The sequence below is a fragment of the Macaca thibetana genome, chromosome 1 (genome assembly GCF_024542745.1).
Source record: "Macaca thibetana thibetana isolate TM-01 chromosome 1, ASM2454274v1, whole genome shotgun sequence".
Lineage (NCBI taxonomy): Eukaryota > Metazoa > Chordata > Mammalia > Primates > Cercopithecidae > Macaca > Macaca thibetana.
The window spans coordinates 129,254,003-129,273,594 of NC_065578.1; positions in this window are offsets into that span (position 1 = coordinate 129,254,003).

Here is a 19,592-nt window from a genome sequence, read left to right on the forward strand (position 1 = left end):
AAAATGGGAGCAGTGATGGAAATCGCATGGCTGCTGAAAGAAATGAATGTGGCCAGGTTTTTTTGTGTTTTTTGGTTTTTTTTAAATAACAAATGCTCATCCTCCTGAAATACTGGAGAGAGTACTACAGCATTGCAGAAAGAAGCTGGAGAGACACTGCCTGGAAAACAAGAACAAATGTCTGATATTGGGACACACACACACACACACACACACACACACACACACACACGCTATTGCCCGAGTCTCCATCAGAAAAGGGAGCGACCAGGTGAAGGGCCGTCATGGGCTTAAGAACGTTTGTCTCTCCATCCTTCCTACAACTCTTCCGTATAACTGCGAGGTTCAAACATCCACTTTAGAAAGTTCTGTTCTTGGGGAGGGGCCCCTTCTCCCGCACCCCCTGCCAGAGAATTCTGGGTGGTGGACGCCCTCTGGCGGCTTCCAGAAGTGGAAGCAGCAGGAAGAGGCCACTCTTTCCTTCCTAACCACTAGCCCAGCCTTTATGATGTGCCCAAGTTTATCCAGCCTTTATGATGTGCCCTGTCGTGTTCTAACATTTTACTTCCATGACCTGACTTAATCTTCAAAACAGCCTTTTAAGGATTCTACAGTTAGGCCGGGCGCGGTGGCTCAAGCCTGTAATCCCAGCACTTTGGGAGGCCGAGACGGGCGGATCACGAGGTTAGGAGATCGAGACCATCCTGGCGAACACGGTGAAACCCCGTCTCTACTAAAAAAAAATACAAAAAACTAGCCGGGCGTGGTGGCGGCGCCTGTAGTCCCAGCTACTCGGGAGGCTGAGTCAGGAGAATGGCGGGAACCCGGGGGGCGGAGCTTGCAGTGAGCTGAGATCCGGCCACTGCACTCCAGCCCGGGCGACAGAGCCAGACTCCGTCTCAAAAAAAAAAAAAAAAAAAAAAAAAAGGATTCTACAGTTTATGAAGTAGAGAGCTCACCAAGGGTGAGAGTAGTAAGGAAGGCTCTCTGGACGGGGCGCATCCTTGAGCTGGGAGGTAAAGGACAAGTGGAATTTGGGGGATTTACAGTGAAGGAGAAGCAGGGCTGGGGAGGAGATGCAGGGATAATGAGACAGAGGGGATCTTCCGGGAAGGCATTTCTGATCAAGCTGCTAAATCCAATTTAGCTCAAGTGTTAATTGAGCACCTACTATGTGTCAGCACCAAAGAGATTGCTGGGACTCTGTCCCAGCCCTGGAAATGCTTATAGTTTGGTGATGTGAGGTCAACAGTGATGGGCACTCATAGTCTGGTGGTGGAGGTAAACATAATAAGATGACTAGAATACTTGATCAGCCTCCAAGGTGCTGGGGACAGAGCCGGGCAGCACAAAGGATGGAGGGGTTTTTCTGGGTAGAGGGTACAGCCAGGTCAATAACCAGGAAGTCATCCCATCAATACCCCCTCCCCTTGAGGAGTCTCTTAAGGCCCCCATCGCTGTCCCCAGGCCAGTGGGGCTTTGGAATTCACCACCAATATGTAGAATGGAGGCCAGGGAGGGGTTAGTGACAGGAGATTGACTAAGAGTCAGTGCAGGCCAGGAGGCTGAGGATCTGGGATGCCCAGGCTCCTTCAACCTTGCATAACTTCATAAATCCTGCTGTTTGGTTTGGGTTGAGGTCTCCCTAGAGCTGTGGCCAGCAGAGCTGGCTTGGAATCTCTTCCTCTCTTTCTTTTGTTTTTATTTTTATTTTTTATTTTTTTATTTTTTTAGTAGAGACGGGGTTCCACCGTGTTAGCCAGGATGGTCTTGATATCCTGACCTCGTGATCTACCTGTCTCGGCCTCCCAAAGTGCTGGGATTACAGGCTTGAGCCACCGCGCCCGGCCTATTTTTATTTTTAAGAGGGAGTTTTGCTCCGTTGCCCAGGCTGAAGTGCAGTGATGTGATCTTGTCTCACTGCAAACTTCACCTCCCAGGTTCAGGTGATTCTCCTGCCTCAGCCTCTCGAGTAGCTGGGATTACAGTTGCCCGCCACCATGCCAGGCTAATTTTTGTATTTTTAGTAGAGGTGGGGTTTCACCATGTTGGCCAGGTTGGTTTGAACTGCTGACCTCAGGTGATCCACCCACCTTGGCCTCCCAAAGTGCTGGGATTACAGGCGTGAGCCTCCGCACCTGACCTCCTTCTCTCTTTCACTTTCTGTCTGGGAGAAGAGGGACGCTAAATGTTTGAGATCCCCTGGGATTCTTGGGGGAGTCCCCTAAAGAGGTAGGGTGGCATTGGGCTGGGGGTTCCTCTCTGAACCCCTCACCCTCACCCAGAAGGCAGACATTTGGAACTGTGTCTCACGCAAAGAGCAGATGACTTTTGCACTTTCTAACTGAATGACCTTGGACAAATCACATAATTTCTCTAAGTGAGCCTGAGTTTAACTATTTGGTAAAGCAGGTTAATACCCACCTATCTCTATAAGTTTGTTCTGATAATCAAATAAGACCGTGTATGGGGAAGTCTTTGTATAAAGCTTTTTTTGAGGACCGTCACAATGAAAGCTATTAAGCTGAAGGAAACCTCCTCTCGTGAATCACTCTTGGTGAGTTTTAGGAATTACGGGGAATAGAGATGGTTAAGAATTCTGGGGAAGAGTGTGGTGTTGATTTTCCTAAAACAGGAGATGGTAGGCTCCAGCATTCACAGCCTAGAGGATCTGATGTCAGTGCTTACCAGATTCTAAGCAGATACCCAATATTCGAGGCACTTAGAGAAATAAGGCGCTCCCTAGAGAAACTTAGGCCCGCCCTCCCTTCCTCTCTTTCCCTGGTGACTGCATTTGGTTACTGGGATGTTTGTGGGGCCATTGGCTGTACCTTTTATTGGGTCTCTGGACCCGGGACATATGAGCTATGTGGTACTACAGCCAGTGGATACAAAGTCAGCTGAGCAGTCATCCCCAGAGATGGCCACCAGCAAGCCTAGGGGAGGCTCTGTGTGCTGCCCAGAGGGAATTCTGTCCTTGGTCCTGACAATTAAAAGTTTTAATTAAAGACTTGAATGAAAACATGGAAGCCATGTTTATCAGATCTACAGACTATGCAAGAACTGAGAGTTATATTTTAACAAAATAGAAAAAAAAAAAACCAGGCTGGACGCGGTGGCTCACTCCTATAATCCCAGCACTTTGGGAGGCCGAGGTGGGCAGATCACCTGAGGTCGGGAGTTCAAAACCAACCTGACCTACAAGGAGAAACCCCATCTCTACTAAAAATATAAAATTAGCCGGGCATGGTGGCGCATGCCTGTAATCCCAGCTACTCGGGAGACTGAGGCAAGAGAATCACTTGAACCAGGGAGGCGGAGGTTGTGGTGAGCTGAGATTGCACCATTGCACTCCAGCCTGGGCAACAAGAGTGAAACCCCATCCAAAAAAAAAAAAAAAAAAAGACATTTAATAGGGATAAGTGTAAAATTCTGCTTTTGGTTTCAAAAAATCAACAGCATAAGAAGAGAAGAATAAAGACCAGTTGAAGAGTAGGGCATGTCTAGCGAAGAAGAAAGAGCTGGGGGTTTTAGAAGACTACAAGCTTGTTAGGAAGAAACCAATACTAAGTGGCTGTCTAAAAAAGTGAAAAGGATATAAGTGACTATAGATGTGAGGTGTCCAGATGAGCAGTGGCAACATTCCCATCGTCCTCCACATCTGGAGTGTTGTACTGGACACTATATTTCAAGAGGAACCTTGATGGATTGGAGTTAATCCCAGAAGAAGATGACCAGATGGTAAGGGATCTTGGAATAATGTTTTTGTATTCTTAATTTTTAAATTTTTTAAATTTTATTTATTTATTTTGGAGACAGTCTCGCTCCATCATCCAGGCTGGAGTGTAGTGGTGTGATCTCGGCTCACTGCAACCTCTGCCTCCCTGGTTCAAGCGATTCTCAGTCTCCCAAGTAGCTGGCACTACAGGCTTGTGCCACCATGCCCAGCTAATTTTTTTTTTTTTTTAGTAGAGATCGGGTTTTCACCATGTTAGCCAGGCTGATCTCAAACTCCTGGCCTCAAGTGATTCACCTGCCTCAGCCTCCCAAAGTGCTGGGATTACAGGCGTGAGCCACCGCGCCCGTCCTGGAATAATGTTTGATGAAGACTTTCTGAATGAACTTGTGTCTAAGCTCTGAAACCAAAAATAATGGCCTCTGAGTAGCACACACACAGCCCAAAGGAAATTGCCAGCCTCCATCCTGAAGGCCTTCTCCCCACCCAAGTCTGCATTAGAGAAGGCAGGTGGAATGTGAGGAGGCCGTGACCAGCAGCACTGGAGTATGGAATGACCAGCTCGGGATGGCAGGCTGTGGCTTTCCCTCCTCTGCTCAGAGGGCAAGGATGATGCCTACCAAGGAGAGTGCGTGCAGCCTCCCCAAGGAAGGACTCCTCAAGGCAGGGCCTGCTGAAGGACACACTGGCATCCCGCTCCAGGCCAGCTGTCTTTCAGGGTGGAGGACTTGCTCATCCACTCTCTTGGCCTCACCAAACAAGAGACACAGAGCCTGGAGAGAGATGAATGGGGAAAGGAGAGGGGCACAGGAGGAGACAGGTGAGGTTCTGTGGGCCAAGAGGACCCCAAAAAGGAGCCCCCATGGTGCAGCCGGTTCGGGTGTCACCACACCCAAGGGAGGCTCGCATCTGAGGGAGGTTGACTGTAACACTAGGTAAGTGGCACCTACCCTGTGTCTTCCTCTCCTACAGAGGGGAAATAAGCCTCAGAGGGCGCTACAGGGGTGGGGGTGGGCGCAAAGAGCAGAGCATTCCTCTCCCCAGTGCCAGTCTTTGGACCTGGGGTCAAGCCTTGGCTAGCAAGTAATGAAGAGTGTTTTAATGGGATAGGTAATTGAAGTTTAAAACTGGGTCAATTGAACTATGTAGGACTTGTGTAGCCCAAAGTGCCCAGAAAGTTCTGGAATCTGCCAAAAAGTCATTACAGGACAGGAGGGGGAGATACAACAAAACACTGCAGGCAGTGGTCAGACAGATCTAAAACTCTTTCATTTTTGTCACCTCCCCTACCCCAACCTTCTTTGCCTCACAATGCATGGGCTAGGGCAGGGGCCAGGAAGTCGCTCTTGCCCTCATCCCTAATTTAGCCCCTCCTCTGCTCCCCCTTCTTCTCCCTTTCCCTCCATTTCCCAGCTAGACAGGTCCCACTGGATGTGTGTGGCAAGGATAAGGTCAGCAATGAGTCTTAGAAAAGAGATGGGGAAAGGGAAACAAACAGGATGGAGACCAGGTGGCAGGGGATCAACTTTGAGAAGCTCTGTACCAAGGCACCTGGGAAGCAGGGAAAGGGAACGGCCTCTTCTGGGCAGCCCGGCTGGGACCTGGGAGCTCTGCACCCAGGCTGGCCTCTGCCTTTCTGTCCTGCTTTTCCCCAGCCACAGAAGGGAGGCTTGGACACCAGGAGGTAGGAATGTTCCTTCTCACTCCATTTTCTCCTTTCCCTACTGGAGGGATGATGGGACTGGCTTTCCTGCCCTCTCCTTCCCTTCATGTCCACAGCAGGAAAGGTGGCCTTCCCATTCTCTGTCGTGGGGGTAGAAACTAAGGAGCAGCCCAGTGGAGTGAAAAAAACATTGAACGAGGAGTCCTGTGTTACTATGGGATATCTGAACTAATCAAGTCACCCCTCTGGGTCTTGGTTTTCTTACTGATTTATTTCTTTTAATTTTACTTCCTTTTATTTTTTGAGACAGAATCTCACTGTGTCACCCAGGCTAGAGTGCAGTAATGCAATCACGGCTCACTGCAGCCTTAACCTCCCAGGCTCAAGCGATCCTCCTATTTCAACCTCCCAAGTAGCTGGGACTACAGGTACGTGCCACTACACCCAGCTAGTCTTTTGTTTTTTATTTTTGTAGAGAAGAGGTCTCACTATGTTGCCCTGGCTGGTCTCAAACTCCTGAACTCCAGCAATCCTCCCACCTGGGCCTCCCAAAGTGCTAGGATTACAGGTATGAGCCACCGAGCCCAGCTTTTTTTCTTTTTGAGACAGGGCCTCACTCGGTCCCTCAGGCTGAGTGAGTGTAGTGGCGCTGTCAAGGCTCACTGCAGCCTTGACCTCCCGGGCCCAAGTGATCCTTCCACCTCAGCCTCCCGAGTAGCTGGGACCACAGGTGCATGCCACTATACCCAGCTAATTTTGTTTATTTTTTGTAGAGATGGGGTTTCCCTATGTTGCCCAGGCTGGTCTTGAACTTCTGGGCTGAAGTGATCCACCCACCTCGGCCTCCCAAAGTGTTAGGATTACAGGTGTGAGCCACCTCACCCGGCCAAACAATATTTATTAAGCACCTGTTGAATACCAGGTAGGCACGGTAGGCACCTAATAAATGTTGCAAAGGAATCAAAGATGAGCGATATGGAGCTCTTCCCCAAGGAGCCTATGGGTGTGTTAGAGGACAGGCCTGGGAGCCAGGGAGTGTGTTCCTTGTAGACAAGCAAGCATGAGCAAGGGAACCCAGAGGAGGGGGCAGGCATGGTGAAGGGAGGAACATGGGCCTTTGTCCTCTAGGCAGCAAGGAGCCATGAAGGGTTTTAACCTCAACCAAAGGGTAGCCTGGTCAGATTTGCATCTTAGAAAGATCATCTTGGAGGGTTGGGGTAGGGTGTCGAGTTAGAAGGCAGTTGCCACCAGCAAGGTTGGATGAGACCTGAGCCTAGGGGTAGAGAGGAGGAAAGAGACATGAGAATTTCTAGGCTGTGTGTGTTCCAGGATGAGTTAGATGTGGGGATGGAGGGAGGGGACAGGGAAGACTCCCAGGTATGTGGTTAAGCCCTGGGGAAGGGGAGAGATAGTGGCATGGGGGAGATACAGCAGCTTCCAGATGTGCAGCTCTAGGGTTGAGGGCTGGGATAGAGATTTAGAAGGGTGATGCCTGGTTAGGGTGGATAAAGGGCCACTATGAGCATGGATGAGGTCGCAGAGGGTAAGGGTAAGGGTACAAAACAACAAGCTGTTCCCTTCTAACCCTAACTCTCTGGGTCTGTGGGGTTTTTTGTTTGTTTTGTTTTTGTTTTTGAGATGGAGTCTCACTCTGTCACCCAGGCTGGAGTGCAGTGGCGCAATCTTGGCTCACTGCAACCTCCGCCTCCTGGGTTCAAACAATTCTCCTGCCTCAGCCTCCCAACTAGCTGGGATTACAGGTGCGTACCACCATGCCTGGCTAATTTTTGTATTTTTAGTAGAAACGGGGTTTCACCATGTTGATCAGACTGGTCTCGAAGTCGTGACCTCAGGTGATCCGCCTGCCTCGACCTCCCAAAAGTGCTGGGATTACAGGTATGAGCCACCACTCCCAACCTGGGTCTGTGGTTTTGATGAGCAACTTCAGAGAGGCAACCTGCCCACTTCCTCACTCAGCGCAGGTCTCTGTTCGGCAGAAGGTAGTGGGGTCTGCTGGGGCATGGCCACCAGGGGCCATTATTGCCTCAAGAAAAGCTACATTCCCTGGGAAACAATTTTTGAAAACCTTAAGATTTGCATAGTGAGACAGGTAATACCATCATCATTATCATCCAGTTTTCTACCTGAGGAAACAACTCAGAGAGATTGAGTAACCTATCCAGAATCACACAGCCAGAACTTGAACTTCACTTCTGGCTCAGCCTGTACCTCCCCCTTTCTGGGAAAGAAGGCGATGTTGGGGGATCAGAGGATGAATCAGAGAGGAACTAGTAGGGAGCCTTCAGTATCTTTGCCATCCCTCATGCTCCTCCTACCATCTCACTCAGGGCCAGCTTAGCCCCACTGGAGCCAGGAAATGACCAGCTCTGGATTCAAAACCCTCTCCCTAGGTTAAAATCTAGTCTTCCTATTCCATCACCACCCACCTACCTAGTTTTTGGGAGAAGGAAATAGAGAACTAAAGGCCAGGTGGGGCTGGGTTGGAGCTGAGATTAGGGGACTAGGGTTAGGCTGGGCTGGGCTGGGCCGCCAGGAGAGGCTGAAGCTGAGGTCTATGTTTGGCAGTACCTCAGTGCCCTCCCACACTAAGCTCCCATTAGGGAGCTGACTGAATGTCCACCCTTATGCTAGCTTGATCACATCTCCAGGGCTGAGTGTGGCTCTGAACACCCCGCTGAAGGAGGGCACAGATACCACAGTGTGCCGACGAGTGAAAGATGCATTATCCAGAAGCAGTGCGGCAAAGCTATTAAGAGTACAGGCGCTCACCAGGAGCGGTGGCTCACGCCTGTAATCCCAGCATTTTGGAAGGCCGAGGTGGGCAGATTACCTGAAGTGATACCAGCCTGGCCTATATAGCGAAACCCCGTCTCTACTAAAAATACAAAAAATTAGCCGGGTGTGGTGGTGGGCGCCTGTAATCCCAGCACTTTGGGAGGCCGAGGCAGGAGAATCGCTTGAACCTGGGAGGCAGAGGTTGCAGTGAGCCGAGATCGAGCTGTTGCATGCTAGTCTGGGCAACAAGAACAAAACTCTGCCTTAAAAAAAAAAAAAAAGTGAGCACAGGTGCTGGAGGCAAACCTGAGTTTGAGTTCTGGTGAGGCACATAATCTTTCTGAGTCTCAGCTTCCTTATCTATAAAATGGGACAATAATACCCACCTCATCTGAGCAGAGAGCGATCACCTCTGTAAAGGACTGTGTCTATCTTATTCAAATTCCCCGTGCCTGATCCTCCACAGGTACTCCATGTATGCTTGTGAAATGAATAAATGAATGAATAAAGGGGTGTCTGGGTTGTTACCAACTGTGCTGCTGTGAACGCTCCTGCCCATGCTCCTGGGCACATGCACATGCCCATTTCTCAGGTGCGACCTGGGAGGGAATTGCTGGTCATAGGGAAAGCACATCTTCAGCTTCACCTGATAATGCCACATTGATTTGTGTTTGTTTGTTTGAGATGGAGTCTCGCTCTGTCACCCAGGCTGGAGGGCTGTGGTGCAATCTTGGCTACTGTAACCTCCGCCTCCTGGGTTCAGGTGATTCTCCTGCCTCAGCCTCCTGAGCAGCTGGGACTACAGGCCCACACCACCACACACGGCTAATATTTTGCATTTTTTTTTTTTTTTTTTTTTTTTGAGACAGTCTGGCTCTGTCGCCCAGGCTGGAGTGCAGTGGTGCAATCTCGGCTCACTGCAAGCTCCGCCTCCCAGGTTCACGCCATGCTCCTGCCTCAGCCTCCCAAGTAGCTGGGACTACAGGTGCCCACCACCATGCCTGGCTAATTTTTTGTATTTTTTTTAGTAGAGACGGGGTTTCACTGTGTTGGCCAGGATGGTCTCGATCTCCTGACCTCGTGATCCACCCGCCTCAGCCTCCCAAAGTGCTGGGATTACAGGCATGAGCCACTGTGCCTGGCCAATTTTTTTGTATTTTTAATAGAGATGGAGTTTCACCATGTTGGCCAGGCTGGTCTCAAACTCCTGGCCTCAAGTGATCCACATGCCTTGGTCTCCCAGAGTGCTGGGGTTACAGACATGAGCCACTGCACCTGGCCGTAACATTGTTGTATTTATTTATTTATTTATTTGAAGACAGAGTTTCGTTCTGTCATCCAGGCTGGAGTGCAGTGGCTCGATCTTGGCTCACTGCAACTTCCACCTCCCGAGTTCAAGCAATTCTCCTGCCTCAGCCTCCCAAGTAGCTGGGATTACAGGCGCTTACCATGACGCCCAGCTAATTTTCTTGTATTTTTAGTAGAGATGGGGTTTCACCATGTTGGCCAGGCTGCTTTCGAAATCCTGACCTCAAGTGATCCACCCGCCTCGGCCTCCCAAAGTGCTAGGATTACAGGTGTGAGTCACCACGCCCAGCCCACATTGCTTTAAAAAGTGCTCATACCAGTGGCCGGGCACGGTATGTTTTACTGCAGTATATTTTTGCAGTATATTTTTGCAGTATTTTACTACAGTATATATTTGCAGTATATTTTACTGCAAGCTGCAGTAAAATATGCACAGTGGATGCCACTTATTTAAACGTCTAAAACCCTGCCAAACCAAACAATATGTTATTTATAGATACTTACATATGTAGTCTATATATATATATATATTTTAGACACGGTCTTGCTTTGTCTCTCAGGCTGTAATGCAGTGGCAAGATCACAGCAGCCTTGCCTTCCTGGGCTCAAATGATCCTCCCACCTCAGCACCTGCCGAGTAGCAGGGACTACAGGGGCACACCACCACACCCAGCTAATTTTTGTATCTTTTTAGAGATGGGGTCTCACTATATTGCCCAGGTTTGTCTAGAACTCCTGGGGTCAAATAACCTGCCCACCTTGGTCTCCCAAAGTGCTGGGATTACAGGCGTGAGCCAGCACACCTGGCGGCAAATTTTTTTTTTTTTTTTTTTTTTTTTTTTGAGACGGAGTCTCGCTCTGTCGCCCAGGCTGGAGTGCAGTGGCCGGATCTCAGCTCACTGCAAGCTCCGCCTCCCGGGTTTACGCCATTCTCCCGCCTCAGCCTCCCGAATAGCTGGGACTACAGGCGCCCGCCACCTCGCCCGGCTAGTTTTTTGTATTTTTTTAGTAGAGACGGGGTTTCACTGTGTTAGCCAGGATGGTCTTGATCTCCTGACCTCGTGATCCGCCCGTTTCGGCCTCCCAAAGTGCTGGGATTACAGGCGTGAGCCACCGCGCCCGGCCTGGCAAAATATTTTTTAAAATTATTATTATTATTATTATTATTATTATTATTTTTTTTTTTTTTTGAGACGGAGTCTCACGCTGTTGCCCAGGCTGGAGTGCAGTGGCGCGATCTCGGCTCACTGCAAGCTCCGCCTCCCGGGTTCCCGCCATTCTCCTGCCTCAGCCTCCTGAGTAGCTGGGACTACAGGCGCCCGCCACCGCGCCCGGCTAATTTTTTGTATTTTTAGTAGAGACGGGGTTTCACTGTGGTCTCGATCTCCTGACCTTGTGATCCGCCTGCCTCGGCCTCCCAAAGTGCTGGGATTACAGGCTTGAGCCACCGCGCCCGGCCTAAAATTATTTTTTATTTTTAAAATTATTTATATTTTTTTTTTTTTTTGAGATGGAGTCTCGTTCTGTTGCCCAGGCTGGAGTACAATGGCACGATCTTGGCTCACTACAACCTCCACCACCTGGGTTCCAGTGATTCTCCTGCCTCAGCCTTCTAAGTAGCTGACAATACAGGCCCCTGCCACCATGCCCAGCTTATTTTTGTATTTTTTAGTAGAGACAGGGTTTCACCATATTGGCTAGGCTGATCTCGAACTCCTGACCTCAGGTGATCCACCCGCCTCGGCCTCTCAAAGTGCTGGAATTACAGGCGTGAGCCATCATGCCTGGCCTTAAAATGTTTTTTGTTTCTTTGTTCTTGAGATGGAGTTTCACTCTTGTTGCCCAGACTGGAATGCAATGGCGCAATCTTGGCTCACTGCAACCTCCACCTCCCAGGTTCAAGTGATTCTCCTACCTCAGCCTCCCAAGTAGCTGGGATTACAGGCGTGTACCACCATGCCCAACTAATTTTTGTATTTTTAGTAGAGACGGGGTTTCACCATGTTGGTCAGGCTGGTCTTAAACTCCGGACCTCAGGTGATCCGCCTGCCTCAGCCTCCCAAAGTGCTGGGATTACAGGCATGAGACACCACACCCAGCTTAAAATGTTTTTAAAAATAGAGATAGGTCTTGCCACTATGTTACCCAGGCTGGTCTCAAATTCCTGGACTCAAGTGATCTTCTCTCCTCAGTCTCCTACAGTGCTGGGATTACAGGTATGAGCCACCATGCCCAACATGCAAAAATATTTTCAAAAGGCAAAATAACAATAAAGAGAATGGAGAGGACAGTGGCTCTGACTTGGGAGGAAGAAAGAGATGCCAGCAGGGGCCAGGTGTGGTGGCTCACACCTGTAATCCCATCACTTTGGGAGGCCAAGCGATCAGATCACTTGAGGTCAGGAGTTCAAGACCAGCCTGGCCAACATGGTGAAACCCCATTTCTACAAAAAATACAAAAATTAGCTGGGCGTGATGGCAGGCGCCTTTGCCTGTAGTTCCAGTTACTTGGGAGGCTGAGGCAGGAGAATCATGTGAACCCAGGAGGCAGATGTTGCAGTAAGCCGAGATCGTGCCACTGCACTCCAGTCTGGACCACAGAACGAGACTCCATCACAATAATAATAATAATAATGATAATAATAATAATAATAATGATAATGATGATGATGATGATAATAATAATAACAATAATAATAATAATAATGAAAAGAGAGAGAGAAGCCAGCAGGGAATTGATGCTTGGGAGCTGTGGGGGCTTGAGAGGCACACCACCATCTGGAATGTGATTATTGATCGAGTACATGAACTATTTCAAAATAAACAAAACCTAGAGTGGGGCCATCTTAAGTGTCTAAAAGGCTCTTGGGTAAAAGAGTTCAGACTTTTCTTATATGGTTCCAGGAGGCAGAACCAGGTCTGAAGGGTGGAAGCTACAGGCACCAATCTCAGCCCAAAGGAGCCAGTCACAATACTTGTCTCTGTTCTGGAACAAACTGCCACCAGAGGGAGTGAGTACCCTGTTCCTGGGTGTTCAAGCACAGACCAGATAACCACTCTTGGGGGATTCATTTTGAGATCTGTTCTGGAGGCCTGCTGGCTTCTTGAATCCCAGGAACTCTAACAAGCCGGGAATGAACAACAGTCCATCTTGATCTCCGGGCTCCCCTTCTGTCCTCTCTGGAGAGCTGCAGTTCCTGTCCTTAACTATTTCCAGAGGCCTGGAAATGAATTCCAAGAACCTCCCTGGATTGTGGGATCTAACAGAATGGTGTGGAATCACAGAGAGGAAGAGGCAGTGGGCTCTAGACCACCAACCCTTCGCCTGGCCAAGTGGGAGAGGGGTCTCAGGGCCCAGACTCAACCTGGAGGCTCAGCCACCAGCAGCAGCAACTTCTGTGCAGCATCTCCTCCCGGCAGTGTTCTGAAGTCCTGCCCCAGCCGGGTGGCATCAAGGCTAGGCTCCCGCTAGACCCCTTGGCTAGGCATGGTGTCTTGAGAAGCCACTAGGTGGAGCCAAGACACTGAGGCTCTCCTCCCATCCCTTTTCTGAGATTGGGGGTCAAGCTGGCTTGCTGCAGGGAGTCCAGGGTCTAGAGGGATCCACTAGGAGAGAATGTGAGCAGAAGACGTTCGGGTGAGTCAACTCTGAGGTGAGTGGATGAACAGTAGGAGAGGGAGTGAATTGGAAAGGGATGTGTTACTCTGCCCAGGACAGCTGGGGGGAGGGGGAGGTATATTTATCTCCTGAGCTGGTGGCATTAAAAATAACCAGGGGCCTGGGTAACCCAAGCTCCTCAGCCTCTTATGCTGGGTGGGGGCCATCAATGGGGACTGGAAAGGCAGAGTGAGGAGGAGGCAGAAGATGGGGCAGGAAAGGTCTTGCATGCTGCCCTGCCCCCCAGCTGGGGCTATTGCATGCCAGGGACTGGGCTGGCTGGAGGGGGGAGCACAGAGAGAGGGAGTGGGGGAGAGGGGAGCCAGGCAGGAACAATGCTGGCTCCCAGCCAGCTGCTGAGAGTTGAGTGGGAGACTAAAGAGAGAGGAGGGAAGGGGAGAGAAGGAGGTGTAGAGAAGAGAGAAAAGAAAGCTGAGAGAGGTGGAGAAAGTTTTCCCACTTATGCACCCGCAGCACTCCCCACCCCAGTCCCTGAGCCCCTTGAGAAAAGAAGCCTATCTTCTGGGTTTCATCCCCTTGAGAAGTTAAAGTGACAGCAGGAGGCACTTAAGTTAGCCTCCAGGAAGGACTTCCCTGGAGGAATATGGGCAAACCCTGGGGAGAAGTGAACCAAAGAAGGTTGTGGGAGGGTGGACTCTCTCTTTCTGAGACTCAGCTGGGGTATGGAACGTGTTCTGGCCCTGAGACTGGGTGCTCGACGGGATGACCTCACCTTTCTGCCTCTGTGTTTCCACAGCTCCTTGGTTGGTTTCTGCGTCAGGGGCTGTGATGACAGAAGGACAATTGCAGGAAAGCTTCGATGAAAGATTGAGCCTTTATTTGCAGCTGTGAGGATGGGTACTGGGGCTGAGACCCAGGCAGCCTGCAGGCAGCAGAGGTTGGTGATGGCCGAAGTGGGTTCTTCTGGACACCCGTCCCACAGTGCTTGCTCTGGAGGTCCCGTTCTGGCTCCAGAACTTGCGGGGAGGTGCGGGAGTGGATGCGCTTGGCAGACAGTAGGAGCTCGGAAAATACTCCTCAATGGATGGAAGGCTGAATGAAAGCTCTGGAGTGGGAGAGTGCGTAGGTCCCACTCACTAGTGTCTGACATGTAGCTGATGCTCAGCAAATGTTTGTCAAGGGACTACATGCTGCCAGCCTGCCCAAGGCCAGGCTAACAGGCCTGGGTCCTTCTTTGTACGCACCCCAAGTGAATATGAAAACAGTCGTGACACTTGTGCCTGTGTCTTGGGTCTCCTTCTACTCAGGCACGTCCTGGGATGGGCTGGGATGGACTTAGGGGCTGGTTGGGCGGCTGAGGAATCTTCTGGGTCCCCCCTTCCGGCTGCAACCTGCATCAGGCAAGGTGTCTCCTCCTCCCCATGCAGCTCTCGCTGAGACCTGGGTGCCCTGCTCTCAGGCTCCTCCTGAAACCTTAGTTCATAACCCCTCACCTGAGCCTAGAGGGCCCCACACCTGTTCTGGCCTCATCATCTGCAACAGGGAAGGACAGGAGAGAGGCCTAGCGCGGGGGCAGGGGCTTGCCCACTCCAGGATGAGAGGCGGGAATGTAGGCTGTAGGAAAGACTGACATTTCTTTCCACACTGAAGAACCCAGGCCCCTCGCTGGAGAGGAAGAGGGTGCGGAGGGGTCTAGCTGACACCAGTTGGGACCAAGCTGGTTTGTACTGAACCCAAGCAGCCCCTCTTCTGTGACGAATGATTTCCCTGACACCTGGGTGACCCCCAAGCTGGCCGTGCACCTTTGTGGCCCTCCAGTTCGTTTCCTCTAACACAGAGGAGAGGCAGGATCCCTGAGGTCCCTTCCTTCTGGGACTCTGCTCTCTGGTTCTAGAATTCCCAGCTTCTAAGATTCCACCTTGGGGCGGCGGAAGGGAGGACTCCTTGCTGAGGACCGTGCAGCTGTCAGGTTTGAGTCACCAGCTTGAGTCCCTGCCTGGCCTGACACACCCGCTCACCTCAAGCAGCGGGGGTGGGAGCTGAGGCTCAAGTCTAGACTCCTCCAGACGCCCCCAGATCTGCCCTGACGGCTTCCAGAATTGCCCTCCTCTCCGCCTCTGCCATTGGGTCTCCCCACCACCCCCTGCGAGCGGCTGGATGCATGAGGAAGCTGGAGAGGCTGACCAGCGCTGCAGTGGGCCAGGACAGGAACAAGGAGCAGCCCGCTGTTTCTGGGGTGCAGGGCAGGGACAGAGGGCAGCAGACACGTGATGAGGGGGGAGAAGAACAGAGGAGATGACCTTTTAAAATCCCTTCCCGTTGGAGGAGCGGGGGCTGCATCTCTAAAGGATGAAAAAGGGACCAAATGTCATGGGAAATGAATGATGGGCCAAGAGGAGACCTGGTGCTGGGGTTAAGTGGGGTCAACCCTGTCTCACCCGATGCCAGTGACCCTGCCGTTGAGAGCGATTGATGAGAGCAGCTGCAGGGAGCCTGTGGGGAGTGGGAGGGGGCTCAGGAAGGGGAAGTAGGGGGAAAGGAGCAGCCTGGCTTCTGGGACACCCAAGGAAAAAGCAGGGAGGGACCCTGACTCCTACAAGGGTGTTCTGAGGAGCTCTTCTGTTTGAGTGTAAATGGGGATGGGCAAGGCGCTCTAGAGAGCCAAGTGTCATGGGAAGAGAAGGAAGTTACACAGGAGAGGAGCGGAGGGCGCTCCTAGGTCCCATCGTTCCATAAAGAGCCATGGGTCTGACCCCGATGCAGGGGAAACCAAGTGCAGGCAGCAAGGATGTGTCCGCGGGGCTGCAGGAAAGTGGCATTGGCCCCTGGGAAAGATGGCGGGAAGGGGCCGCCTGCAGCTGGGGTGGGCCTGCAATGGGGAGATCTGGCCCTGGCTGGGGGCGGGGGTGCTGTCTTCCTGCCAGGTTTCTGCGGCTGCCTGGGAAAAGCCCAGCCCAGAGATTCTTATCCAGGGCAGGAACAGAACTGGTTTCTCGACTGGCAGCGCCAAGGGGGACAGGGCAGGAGGAAGCCAAAAGGTCGGGAGGGCAGTGCCAGGCCCAAAGGAGAGAGGTGGGACGCCCTGGCCAGGGGACCTCTTATGGTCACTAGAACAACAGCTTCGACCCCCTCTGCTGGGGCCCCATCGACCTGGCCCATCCAACTTATTTGCCTGTGACTGATTCACTTTCTACAAAGACTCAGGGAGCCCCTCCCAGGCCCCCCACAGCCCCTCAGCCCTGTCCCCCTTTTTCCTCAGGTGCGACTGGCCCAGCCTGGAGAAACACCTGGTTGGACTCAGCTCCTCCCCTCCCCACCTCCCACCACACTTGAAGGCTCGGGAGGTCACAGGGGGAGGGGCAGGGGAGCCTCAGCGGTGGGGAGCTCTGAAGACTGTCCTCAGAGCCTGCTGCCTTTCATCCCCCGCCACAAAGGGGCCAGCGGCCACATGCCCATCCATCTTGCGCCTGTGGCTGTCCTTAAGCAGCTTTTTGTTGGGACTTGGGGTCAGAGGTCCTGGCCAGTACGCCCTGTCTCCTGGGACCACCGCCCCTGGGGCCCTTTCTTCCCCCTCCTCCCCTCCTCCCGAGTGTCTCAGGATCTCCCCACTTTCTCCTGTGTCACCTCTCCAGTCTCCTCCCTTTCCTCTCCTCCCACCCAGTCTCTCTCTCTTTTTTTTTTTTTTTTTGCCTCTCTCTTCTCGTATTTTCTCTCTGTGTGTCTCACTCTGTCTGTGTCTCTCATTCTGCCTCTCTTTGTCTCTGTCAGGGCTTCCATCTCTGGTTCTGCGTCCCTCCTTTGGGGACCCCTGTAACTCGGCCCTTCCTGCCACACGTAGGCATGAAGCTGTCCTCTGGTGCTGGGGTCTCAGAGGCCCCACTGGGCCCTGGGCTACTTCTGGGCTTTGTCCTCTCTGGTCTCAGCTGTGCCCTGAGCATCACTGGGTTTTGACATCACTGGGCCTTTCTCTCAGCTCCATACTCCCGTCTCTTGTGGGGGAAGAAGAGGGATCGGCCCTGCCTCAGTTTCCCTAAGATGTAGGTGCAGACTCTCCCAGTGCCTGTCAGGATCTGCCATGTATGTCAGCCTCCCAACCCCAAGGGGGAGTCATTCTCTTCCTGCACCCTGCTCCCCTCCCCGCTTGCCTTGCCCTTCCACCCTCTCTGGGGCCCCTTGCTCCAGCTGTGGCAGGACTGGAACCATGTTTTGGCCTCTCCTGTGGTTGGGCTCTGAGAAGCTTGGACTTCAGAGGAAAGAAGCCTCTCTGCCCACAAAGCTCTCACAGAATTTGGGGGCACAGGCAGGAGGTGAGAGCCGCTGTGCCTTTTCTCCCAAACGCATTGCTGAGTAACAAAGGCCCAGGTAACGACTGAGGAGCCCAAGAGGGCCTGGGGTGGGAGGGGAAGCTGGAGGGACTTTCTCATGGATGGGGCCAGGCTGGGCCAGCAGGGTGAGGCAGCCCCTCCCTGATCCAATCTCCCAGTCCATAACTGTAACTGTAACTTGTAACTTCCCTGTCATCTCAGGCTGGCAGGCAGGAAAGTAACTGGAGAAGCAGAGCCAGGAAAGGGAGCAGTGCCCGCTCTGCACTCAGGGAGTCTCCTCATCTCAGGGATGAGACACAGCCTCTGCCTTCAGGGAGCCCCCAGTCTGAGGAATGAGCCCCAGCTCCTGCTCTCAGGGATCTCCTGGGAAAAAGAAAGAGGGCCTCTCTCTCTGCCTTTCTCAATAACTTTGTTCTAGAAAGAGACAAACTAGGGAGAGAAATAAGAGCACGTGCTCCAGACAAACAGAAAGACAGAGCTTCAGCCTCCAGAGCCTAAGGACGTGGGGAGTAGGGAGCCAAGCTGAGGTGGGAAGGGGTAGGGGGAGCTGGGTGACCTGGATGTTGATGAGATGGGGCAAGGAATCTGGAAGGAGGTGAGATGGGAGGCGGTGATGCAGAAAGGAGGAGAGGAAACAAACAAACAAACAGGCCGGGGCCCGGTGGCTCACGCCTGGAATCCCAGCACTTTGGGAGGCTGAGGTGGGCAGATCGCTTGAGGCCAGGAATTTACCAGCCTGGCCAACATGGCAAAACCCCCGTCTCTACTAAAAATACAAAAATTAACTGGGCGTGGTGGTGCACGCTTATATTCCCAGCTACTCAGGAGGCTGAGGCAGGAGAATCGCTTGAACCCGGGAGGCGGAGGTTGCAGTGAGCCCAGATAGCGCCCCTGCACTCCAATCTGGGCAACAGAGGGAGATGCTATCTAGCTATCTAACTTTTTCTTTTTTGAAATGGAGTCTTGCTCTGTCTCCCAGCTGCAGTGCAGTGGCGCGATCTTGGCTCACGGCAACCTCCACCTCCACCTCCCAGTTTCAAGCAATTCTGCTACCTCAGCCTCCTGAGTAGCTAGGATTATAGGCGTGCGCCACCACGCCCAGCTTATTTTTTATTTTTTTATTTTTTTGAGATGGAGTCCCACTCTGTTGCCCAGGCTGGAGTGCAATGGTGCGATCTTGGCTCACCACAACCTCCGCCTCCCAGGTTCAAGCAACTCTCCTGCTTCAGCCTCCCAAGTAGCTGGGACTACAGGCACGTGCCAACATGCCCACCTAATCTTTATATTTTTAGTAGAGGCAGGGTTTCACTGTTAGCCAGGCTGGTCTCGAACTCCTGACCTCGTGATGCTCCCGCCTTGGCCTCCCAAAGTGCTGGGGTTCCAGGCGTGAGCCACCGCGCCTGGCATTTTTTTGTATTTTTAGTAGAGACAGGGTTTTCCCATGTTGGCCAGGCTGGTCTTGAACTCCTGGCCTCAGGTGATCCGCCCACCTCATCCTCCCAAAGTGCTGAGATTACAGGTGTGAGCCACCATACCCAGCCCACTTTTTTTTTTTAGATGGAGTCTCTCTCTGTCTGCCAGGCTGGAGTGCAATGGTGTGATCTCGGCTCACTGAAACCTCCACCTCCCGGGTTCAAACGATTCTCCTGCCTCAGACTCCGAGTAGCTGGGATTACAGGAGTGTGCCACCACACCCGGCTAATTTTTTTTTTTTTTCTTTTGAGACGGTGTCTCGCTCTGTCCACCCAGGCTAGAGTGCAATGGCACGATCTTGGCTCATTGCAACCTCTGCCTCCCAGGTAAAGTGAGTCTCCTGCCTCAGCCTCCCGAGTATCTGGGACTACAGGCACCCGCCATCACACCCAGCCCATTTTTTGTATTTTTAGTAGAGATGGGGCTTTACCATGCTAACCAGGATGGTCTCGATCTCTGGACCTCGTGATCCACCCGCCTTGGCCTCACAAGGTGCTGGGATTACGGGCGTGAGCGACCGCACCCGGTCCTTTTTTCATATTTTTAGTAGAGAGGATTTCACCATGTTGTCCAGGCTGGTCTCGAACTCCTGACCTCAAGTGATCCTCCCGTCTTGGCCTCCCAAAGTGCCAGGATTACAGTTGTGAGTGCCCAGCCCGGGAGAGTCTATCTA